The sequence below is a fragment of the Danio aesculapii genome, chromosome 18 (genome assembly GCF_903798145.1).
Source record: "Danio aesculapii chromosome 18, fDanAes4.1, whole genome shotgun sequence".
In the NCBI taxonomy this organism is placed as follows: Eukaryota; Metazoa; Chordata; class Actinopteri; order Cypriniformes; family Danionidae; genus Danio; species Danio aesculapii.
The window spans coordinates 18,128,480-18,139,219 of NC_079452.1; positions in this window are offsets into that span (position 1 = coordinate 18,128,480).

A 10,740-nucleotide genomic window follows, 5' to 3' on the forward strand; every position below is an offset into this window, starting at 1 on the left:
CATTCACACACTATGGACAATTTAGCCTTCCCAATTCACCAAGCGTATGTCTTTGGAATGTGGGGGAAACCGGAGCACCCGGAGAAAACCCACACAGGAAGAACATGCAAACTCCACACAGAAACGGCAACTGATCCAGCCGAGGCTTGAACCAGCGACCTTCTTGCTATGAGGTGACAGCACTACCTACTGCGCCACTGCATTGCCCAAAAGCATAAATTTGTACCTAAGAGTTTTAAAAGGTACATATTTGTACTTTTTAGGTTCTAATATGTACCCTAGAGGTATTAATATGGACTCTTTGGGAACAAATGTGTAGCTTTTGAAAAGGTACCAACCCAGTGACAGCTCTCTATTTCTGAGAGTGCGGAATGGGAAGTTTCATAAACTAATTTCGAGAGGAGCACGTGATATGATTGAGCACGTCTGGCCGCTCATCTGTAATCAGTAATAATTTAATCAGAGTGATCCTAGTTTACTATAAATGGATCATTTTCTCCCTACTGTTTCTATCTTCGTTTGGAAGAATCCCCCCTTCCACCCCATCTCCTCCTTTTTCTCCCTTTCCTAAAGGGGGAGCTCTCGAGACCTACCTGATCTCGGATCTCCTGATATGCTTATCGACCGGGCGGGAGCCCTGGGCTCAAATATCTCCGAGCTCAGGGTTCTCTCCCGGGACAGCATGCCAAACCTGCTTTATACGCCAAGCATATCTAAGTGGGAACTCTTGAAATCTTGTTTGGTGTTTAACACAAGAAAGAAATTCATAAATTTCAAGTTCAGAAATTCAAGTTGAGAACTTCTTGAGTTTTAGTAAATAGTGAGGATGTTTACATTTTTGGGTGAACTGTCACTTTAACAATAAAAGTTCCAGGAAGAACCTGAAAGATGGTTTGCACAGTTCATGTAAAGCTGTTGTTCCCAAAAGATCTGTTAGTGAAATGTTTTTCAAAGACATATATATTATTTTTATAACGTGAAGAACATTATTTTTATAATCCATGTATCTTTATCTACTGAAAAGAACATTTTGGGGCGACGCAGTGGCGCAGTAGGTTGGCGGTTGAAGAACATACAACTCTACTTATTTTGTAGTTGAAACAACTAAATTCTTACATTTTTGGGGGGAACAACTTAATTGGCGGCACATTAGCTCAGTGGTTAGTACTGTCACCTCACAGAAAGAAAGTTGCTGGTTCAAGTTCTGTCTGGGTCAGTTGGCATTTCTGTGTGGAGTTTGCATGTTCTCTCTGCGTTTGCGTGAGTTTCCTCCGGGTGCTCCGTTTTCCCCCACAGTCCAAAGACATGCGGTACAGGTGTATTGGGTAGGCTAAATTGTCTGTAGTGTATGAGTGTGAATGAGTGTGTATGGTTGTTTCTCAGAGATGGGTTGTGGCTGTGTAAAAATGTGCTGGATATGTTGGCGGTTCATTCTGCTGTGGCGACCCCGGATTAATAAAGGGACTGAAAAGAAAAGGAATGAAGAACATTTTGATGAATGAACAAGTCCAGTGTATGCACTACAAAATGAATGCTTGATTACTCTACTTATTTAAAATGAGTTGAAACAACTAAATTCTTAAGTTTTTTGGGGAACAACTTGAATGGCGGCACATTAGCTCAGTGGTTAGTACTGTCACCTCACAGAAAGAAAGTTGCTGGTTCAAGTTCTGTCTGGGTCAGTTGGCATTTCTGTGTGGAGTTTGCATGTTCTCACCATGTTGGTGTGGGTTTCCTCTGGGTGCTCCCGTTTCCCTACAGTCCAAACACATGCGCTATAAGTTAAGTGGCCATAGTGTGTGTGTGTATGGGTGTTTCCATATGTCTGTGTTTTCATCTTTTGAGTAAAACATATGCTGGAATAATTGGCGGTTCATTCCACTTGTAGCGACCTCTGAATTAGAGACTAAGCCGAAGGAAAATGAATGAATGAACTTAATTGTTTTGTGTTCAATCCGCTTAAATTTGTAAAAACGATTGAGTTAACTTAATCAGTTTGTGTTGGAAGTTGGAAGTGTTTTAAATGTTCTTCACTGAACCATTTATGCCAATAAAGAAGATTTGTTTCTGTCATAGTGTGCGTGCATTTTTAAATAAAAGTATGCTTAAATAAATGCAGCTATAATGAGTTCATTCCATCAAACAAAGTGTTTAAATTGTAGTTGACTCAGCAGTTAACTCAAAACCGCATTCGTACTAAATAAAGTCACACTGTACTTTCCTTTTCAGAAAAAGAGTACATTTTATTGATATGCAAATGCTTCAAATGAATGCCTGTCAGACAGTCTCTTAATGACTAACATGCAAATGGCTCATTTATCACCAGAAATGACTCAAACGTCAGCGCTCATAAAGAGTAAAAAAAGAAAAAGAAAAAAAAATAGAGTGTGTAAATCCATCCGCCTCAGGGCACACCTTGAAAAAAAAAAAAAAAACTTGACACCTAAGCAATCGCCTGTGGCTTGAACAGGGTGTTCCTCTGTGAGGACCATGCAAGCAGGTCTTTAAAACACCCGCTAAAGTCAACAAAACACACCACTCCTACAGGATACAGTTAAGGATGCTGCGTTCTGCATTTGCATAGCACATCTTCTTTGGCAGCCAAGCACATACTTTAGGTCTCTTTCCCTTTCTTCCTTATTTGCTTCTCTACAATTCACTTTTCTCTATACATTCCCCCCACTTTAGCTCTTTTGCATATTTCAGATTCGGTGTCTAATCAGAAACAGTTGCAATTTTATTTGAAATTACATAACACATACAGTTGAAGTCAGAATTATTACCCCCGTATATTTCCCCCCAACTTCTGTCAAATGGAAAGAAGATTTTTTTACAACACATTTCCACAATAGTTCTAATAACTGATTTCATTTGTCTTTGTCATGATGACAGAACATAATATGATACTAAATATTTTTCAAGACACTAGTATACAGCTTAAAGTGGCATTCAAAGGCTTAACAAGGTTCATTAAGTTAAGGTAATTAGGCATAACAGTGGTTTGTTCTATAGACAATCCAAAATTGGGGCTAATAATTTTGACCTTAAAATGGTTTTTAAACTACTTTTATTCTAACCAAAATAAATCAAACAAGACTTTCTCCAGAAGAAAAAATTATTATAGGAAATACTGTGAAAAATTCCTTGCGCTGTTAAACATCATTTGGGAAATAAGAAACAAAAATTCACAGGACGGCGAATCATTTAGTTTTTACATATATTTAAATGCAGAACATAAAATATGGCAGAGAAAGGGTTTATACCGTAAATGCTGTCAGTATATTCCTGAGCATACTGTTTTTTCATATGTCTCCATATTTCAAATACAACCCAAGTATGAATTTACAAACTGGCTTTCATAATTGGGCATGAAATTCAAATGATTATGTTTGAGATAATTCATTAATTCATTTTCTTTTCATTTAGTCTCTTTATCAATCCGGGGCCGCCACAGCAGAATGAACTGCCAACTTATCCGGCGCATGTTTTACGCAGCGGATGCCCTTCCAGCTGCAACCCATCACTGGAAAAATGCATGAGATAATACAACACAATCTCACAGCAATTCGTAACTTTTTGATTTAGTGGCTAATTCGTACGATCTAATTTGTACAATTTAGTACGATTTGCTCATCCCTCAATGACGGTTGGGTTTAGGGGCGGGGTTAGGTGCCACGCCTCCTTTTTAAAATCATACAATTTCGTACGACTGAACTCGTACGAATTAGCCACTAAACTGACAAAACGTAAAATACGTTTTCTTGTGAGATCAGGCTGGATAATACATATTTAAAAAAATTTCATTTAATTGTCAATAACAATCTTTTAAGTTTCTTAAAAAAAACAATAAATTCATTCATTCACGATCTTCCAGCCTCTACCCAGTAGTGGGAAACACCCATGCACACTCATTTACACACACACACACACACACACACACACACACACGCACGCACGCACGCACGCACGCACACACACACGCACACACACACACGCACACTACGGCCAATTTAGTTCATCCAAGGCACTGAGGAAACCCACGCCAACACCGGAAGAACATGCAAACTCCACAAAGAAATGCCAACTGCGACCTTTTTGTTGTGAGGCGACAGTGCTAACCACTGAGCCACCGTGCCGCCCAAAACAATAAGTGCTCCTTAATAATGTCTAGAGGCCTCGGGATGAATATCCCCAGAAGGAAATAGAGAATAAAGAAAATAATTAGCGTAGCTGCTGTTCAGTGTATTTAAACAAGAAAAAATGAAGTGCTATAAATGAAAACATCATTACATAAGCAAACATAGAAAGAAACATGTAAAGCAAATGAGTATTTCTAACAAAGTTTCTGGTGCATTAAGAGAGGAGCAGGGCTTAACTTGTGCCGGAACAAGCCGGATCCGGATCATGCACCTCCGAAATCTGATCTCCTGCACCTCTTTTTACCGTACCCCCACGTCACACGCACCGCCCCGTTCTTCACTTTCTTCTGCGACTCCCCAATCCTCTTCACTTTTATCCGCGAGACCTCTCCCTTCTCTGGTAACATGCCGGAGCCGCTACCCCGATCAGTTCCGGGACCTTGTCATTTACAAACTAAGCACTCGACAGGAGGAGTGTGTCCTGCAGGTGGTTTGTCAAGCCCACTCACCTGCATGGAGCACACTCATGCAACATACCATTATGCGATGCCTTGTGTGTATGCTTTACTAAAAGATAGGTCTTTAGTTTTGAACTGAGAGAGTGTGTGTGAGCCTCGGACATTATCAGGAAAGCTATTCCAGTGTTTAGGAGCCATAAATGAGAAGGCTCAACCTCCTTTAGTAGATTTTGCTATTCTATAAAGTGCACTACTAAGCTTTTGACATTTAAAGGGATAGTTCACCAACAATTTGCCTTGTTAATTCGCCCGTAGAAACAAAAGGGTGTGAGAAGCAATAGAGATGAAAGGGATTTTATGCTTGAATGTCTCTTATCAGTGTCTGCTGCACTATCAGCAGAATATGGCTCATAACAGCCTGGATTAATACAGCAAGAGCGGAAGTTATTACTCACCTTCATGCTGTCCGGTAAAAAGACCAGCGTCACAACTGTGATGTTTTTCCACAATCAGCATCTGTACTGTGTAGCACCTGTCACACTTTAGGAACAACCTTGAAATAAAAAATATATGGCGTGTAAAGCATTAAAAAAAGAAGTGCACTTGTACACCCAAATATAAAGGTGTGTATTTTAGAATTATTATTTAGTAATTAGTTCCATTGATTATTTAATGTTCACTCAATACACCTCTTCAAAATTAGATGTGTTTTTTTTGTTGGCCCAAACTTGACTCCAGCTTTTAAAAGATTATGTTGAGATTGTGTTTATTGGTCCAGTCAACATAGCCTTCACTCCAAAAAAAAAAAGAAAAGAAAAAAGACGTTTGCTGCTTGTTCAAACTCCTTGTTTAAAATGAGTTGAAACACAATTCTTAAGTTTCTTGGGTGCAACTTAATTGTTTTATGTTCAATCCACTTAAATTAAAAAAAAAAAATTATGTTTGTGTTTGGTCAACATGAAGGAATTGTGTAGAACTCAACAGGAATTCTGCACAATTCCTTCATGCTGTCCTGACACAAATCGATTAAGTTAACTTAATTGTTTTCACAAATTTAAGTGGATCGAACATAAAACAATTAAGTTGTCCCCTAAAAAACTTCCAAAATTGTGTTGATTCAGCTCATTTTAAATAAGTAGTTTGAACAAACACATATTTTTGATGTTCCAACATTTTAGTAATTGGCATTTTTTTACTGTGAAATAAATACTAACATATGAATGCATTAAAATACCTCCTAAATGTATTTAAAGACGCACTGAAGTGCACTTTATTTAAAAAAAATGTGTTTATTAGTACAATCAGCATTAACCTTCACTATCAAAATGCACAATTCCTTCAACACAAATCGATTAGGTTAACATAATTGTTTTCACATATTTAAGTGGATTGAACATGAAACAATTAAGTTGTCCCCTAAAAAACTTCCTCAATTGTGTTGATTCAGCTCATTTTAAATAAGTAGTTTGAACAAACACATATTTTTGATGTTCCAACATTTTAGTAATTGCCATTTTTTACTGTGAAATAAATACTAACATATGAATGCATTAAAATACCTCCTAAATGTATTTAAAGACGCACTGAAGTACACTTTATTTTAAAAAAATGTGTTTATTAGTACAATCAGCATTAACCTTCACTATCAAAATGCACAATTCCTTCAACACAAATCGATTAGGTTAACATAATTGTTTTCACATATTTAAGTGGATTGAACATTAAACAATTAAGTTGTCCCCTAAAAAACTCAAGAATTGTGTTGATTCAGTCAATTATGAATTTAAAGTAGTTGAAAAAAGCACCAAAAAAATAATTTAAAAAAAATAATTGTTCTTTTAACATTTTTAAAGTATATTTGTGTAGACTTAATATAATATAAGTCTATAAGCAATAAGATTAGTTCAGCTTAGATATTTTTGCTCGTCCGACATTTTATTCACTGGCATTTTCTACAGTAAAATAAACAATTGCATATAAATGCATTAAATTGCATCTTAAATGTATTTAAAGACCTACTGAAGTACACTTTAAATATTGCAAAGTTTTGCACCATAAGATTACGTTTACATTTTGTTACATATTTTAATTTTAAATGTGATCAAATATTGATCATGAATGCAGATTTGACATAACAAATATGTTATTACAGATATATTTAAATGCAGAACATAAAAGTTGAAATAGAAATGCATTCAAGTATATTTTAGTTTACATCATAAATGCTGTCAGTGTATATAAATAAACACTTAAATATTCTCACACTTTATAAATAATTTTTCTCCATATTTCAAACACAACAAAAGTATGAATTTACAAACTGACTTTCATTCGTTCATTCATTTTCTTTTCGGCTTAGTCCCTTCATTAATCTGGGTCGCCACAGCAGAATGAACCGCCACTGACTTTCACAAATAAGGGGAAAGTTCAGATGATTGTGTTTGAGATCATATTTAAGCTATAAGGTTGGGCAGCACGGTGGAGCAGTGGCACAATCGCCTCACAGCAAGAAGGTTGCTGCTTCGAGCCCAATCTGGGTCATTTCTATGAGTTTGCATGTTCTCCCCTTGTTCGCATGGGTTTCCTTCGGGTGCTCTGGTTTCCCCCACAAGTCCAAAAACATGTGGTATAGATGAATTGGGCAGGCTAAATTGTCCATAGTGTATGTGTGTGAATAAGTGTGTATGTTTCCCAGTGATGGGTTGCAGCTGGAAGGGCATCCGCTGCATAAAACATATGCTGGATAAGTTAGTGGTTCATTCTGCTGTGGCGACCCTAAATTAATAAAGGGACTAAGCTGAAAATGAATGAATGAATGAATGAACAGTATGGTTGTCACAATACCATTAATTCATGTTCCAATACAATACCAGCTGAAGTATCGTGATACCATGTAGTATTGCGATACTGTAATTCATAACTCAAATCTATGAAATAAGAAAATTGTCAGAAATGCTATATTTTTGAAATGTTATAATAGGCCTACTTGAACTGAATTCAGAATTCCCTTATTATTGAAAAAAAGCATTATTTGCACATCACTTCATCTAAAATATTCGTTCCTTTTGTTTATTTTGTAGATAACTGACCAGAAAACAACACATTAAAATACAAATACAAAATTAGTTACAAACAATACATTATTCCAAAAAAAAGAAAATAATTAGGCTATATGAAGTCAATTTTATTTAATGTTTCCTGTTGCTATTTTGGGTTTTTCATCTACTGTTTTTTCAGTATTATCAGGTAAGACTCCAAAGTAATTCAAAATTTCACTTTTTGAGTTGATCTTTTTTCCCAGAGATGGGTTGCCGCTGGAAGTGCATCTGCTGCGTAAAACATGTGCCGGATAAGTTGGCGGCTGTGGCAACCCAGCCTGATCTCATGAGAAAACGTAAGTATTTTACATTTTGTCAGTTTAGTGGCGAATTCGTACGAGTTCAGTCGTACAAAATTGTACGATTTTAAAAAGGAGGCGTGGCACCTAACCCCACCCCTAAACCCAACCGTCATTGGAGGATGAGCAAATCGTACTAAATTGTACGAATTAGATCGTACGAATTCATACGAATTAGCCACTAAATCAAAAAGTTACAAATTGTGTTGGGCAACCGCAGATTAATAAAGGGACTTAGCCGAAAAAGAAAGTGAATGAATGAGTTGATCTTTTTAAAATATTGTTGCGTTGTTGTAGCTACTAAACCATATTGACAGGAACAGAAATGATCGGATTCAGATTTGAACTGATGCATCAGAAAATGTGCAATAGGCTACCATAAAAGGTATGAATTTTACAGTTTTGCAATCTTAAACGGCTCCACAGACTGTTAAAATAAAATTGTTTGTTGCACAAACATGTGAGCATTTTAGTGACGTTTCCAAATACAACATTATGTATTGTAGATAGACTGTTAATGGCGATACTACAGTTTACAAACTACAATGACACCACCTTTATTTTGGAGCCATATAGTATCGCGATAATATCATAGTACCGGTAAACCTTGCAATCCTGTAATACAGTATATTTTAATTTAATTGTAAATAACATACATTTTAGTTTAAAAAACAATAAGTTCACTACTATGTTTTTGACATTCCATTTAAAGGGATAGTTCACCAAAAAATTTAATTATATGACTTATTAACTCAACTGTGGAAACAAAAGTAAGACTTTTGAAACTGTTTTGCACTCTACTGGCTCAAATAAAGCACTCACAATATCTTATTTTTAATTCCTCAGAAAATACTTGCAATGGTAATAGAGTTTCTTTAGCATCATTTCTGTTGTGCACTGTCAAGCTGAGATCAAAACAGCCGAAGTTCTCAATTAGGTCACAAAGAAAAAGCGTTGTTCCAGTTTAGTCATGATGGGAAGGGCCTCTGCTCCTAGTCTCTAATTTGCCCTTGTGTTACTATGGAAACCATATCAGTGGCTTATTGGCGTATCTTATCAGCCTAGTGCCCCAACAGCAAGGTCCCTTTGTGTTTCTCATGAAGAAATAACTACTATAGATTCCCACCGAGACCCAGGGCAGAGTCTACTTTACATGCTCTCGCTCTCTCCCCAGCTCTGTCTATCTCTCATCCTTCCCTCGCTTTTGCATGTGATCCGCTTTGCCTTTGAAAGAGTGACGTGACAAGAGAGAATGGCTTCACAGTTCTCTGCGATAAAACAAAAACGCCAAGCTGAACCGCGGCTTGAGTTCTGGCCACCATCACTCTTCTCTCAAAGGAGAGACGTGATGAGACCAAAAGAGCTGGGTGGGATATTTCACACTGGAACAGAAATAAAACGCATGCTTATAATTGTGGTTGTGAAATGTTTTCTGGTTCTTGACGTATAAATGATGCGTAACCGGATGTTCTTGGGACAATAAAAGATGATAGGGTTATCATCCTGGCAGATGGAAGATGTCTGCAGTGTGTGGTTATATTGCATATGCTCATTTTACAGTAAGGGTCTCTCTTAAGATTGCTTTATTTAGATTTATATGGACTATGGACACTTTTATTTAAAGTTTAATTCTGTCTTCATTTAATTGCCCACAGCTTAATCAAAAATTCGTTTATTTCTTCTATTTAATAAAAATATATGCTCTAAACAAAAGCTGGGTTGTTGTAACCCAATGTTGGATCAAATCTAAACTGTTGGGCTATAAAAGTGTAATTAAAAAATGAACCCAACATTGAGTTTGTCCATATTTGACCCAATGTTGCATTATAACAACCCAGAATGCAAGATATTCTTGAATATGTTGGAAACAAAAAGCCATTTATGGTATTTTCAACTATTTAAACTAATAAATTTACATAAAACATTATGATTTTAATCACTATCAAGTTAGTAAATTATCAGGCAAAACAAATACAAAACTGTTACCAAGGTGAATTTCTATAACTCTATATTATTTTCCAGCAGTGCACTTGCTATTATTCATTCATTCATTTTCTTTTCAGCTTAGTCCCTTTTAATAATCCGGGGTCGCCACAGCGGAATGAATCGCCAACTTATCCAGCACATGTTTTATGCAGCGGATGCCCTTCCAGCCGCAACCCATCCATGGGAAACATCCATACACTCACACTCATACATAACAGATAATTTAGCCTTCCCAATTCCCCTATACCACATGTCTTTGGACTGTGGGGGAGAACAGGCAAACTCCACACAGAATTGCAAACTGACCCAGCCGAGGCTCGAACCAGCGACCTTCTTGCTGTGAGGCGACAGCACTACCTACTGCGCCACTGCACTTGCTATTATTATATCGCTATTTGTTTTTAAATAACAACCCAATAAATACAATTTTCAGGCATTTGTGTTCATCAAATACATTTGTATAATATTACATTAACAGCTGATAAAAAGGATGAGAAAACGACACCCAGACTTTGAAAACAAGAAGTAATTGTAAAATAAAAGATATTTCTACCTAGAGGAGATTTATCATGGACTTTTACTTAGGAAAAAAACCCACAATTGGGATTTTCCACTAGTGTCACATTTATATTATAGCAATATTTTATTAAAAGCAACTCCAAAGCATATGTGAGATTTCTTTAAATGAGAATGAGCATATTAAACATTAAGAGAAGATCCCATGCTTTATTTAGATTAACTATAGACTCCACATGAATTG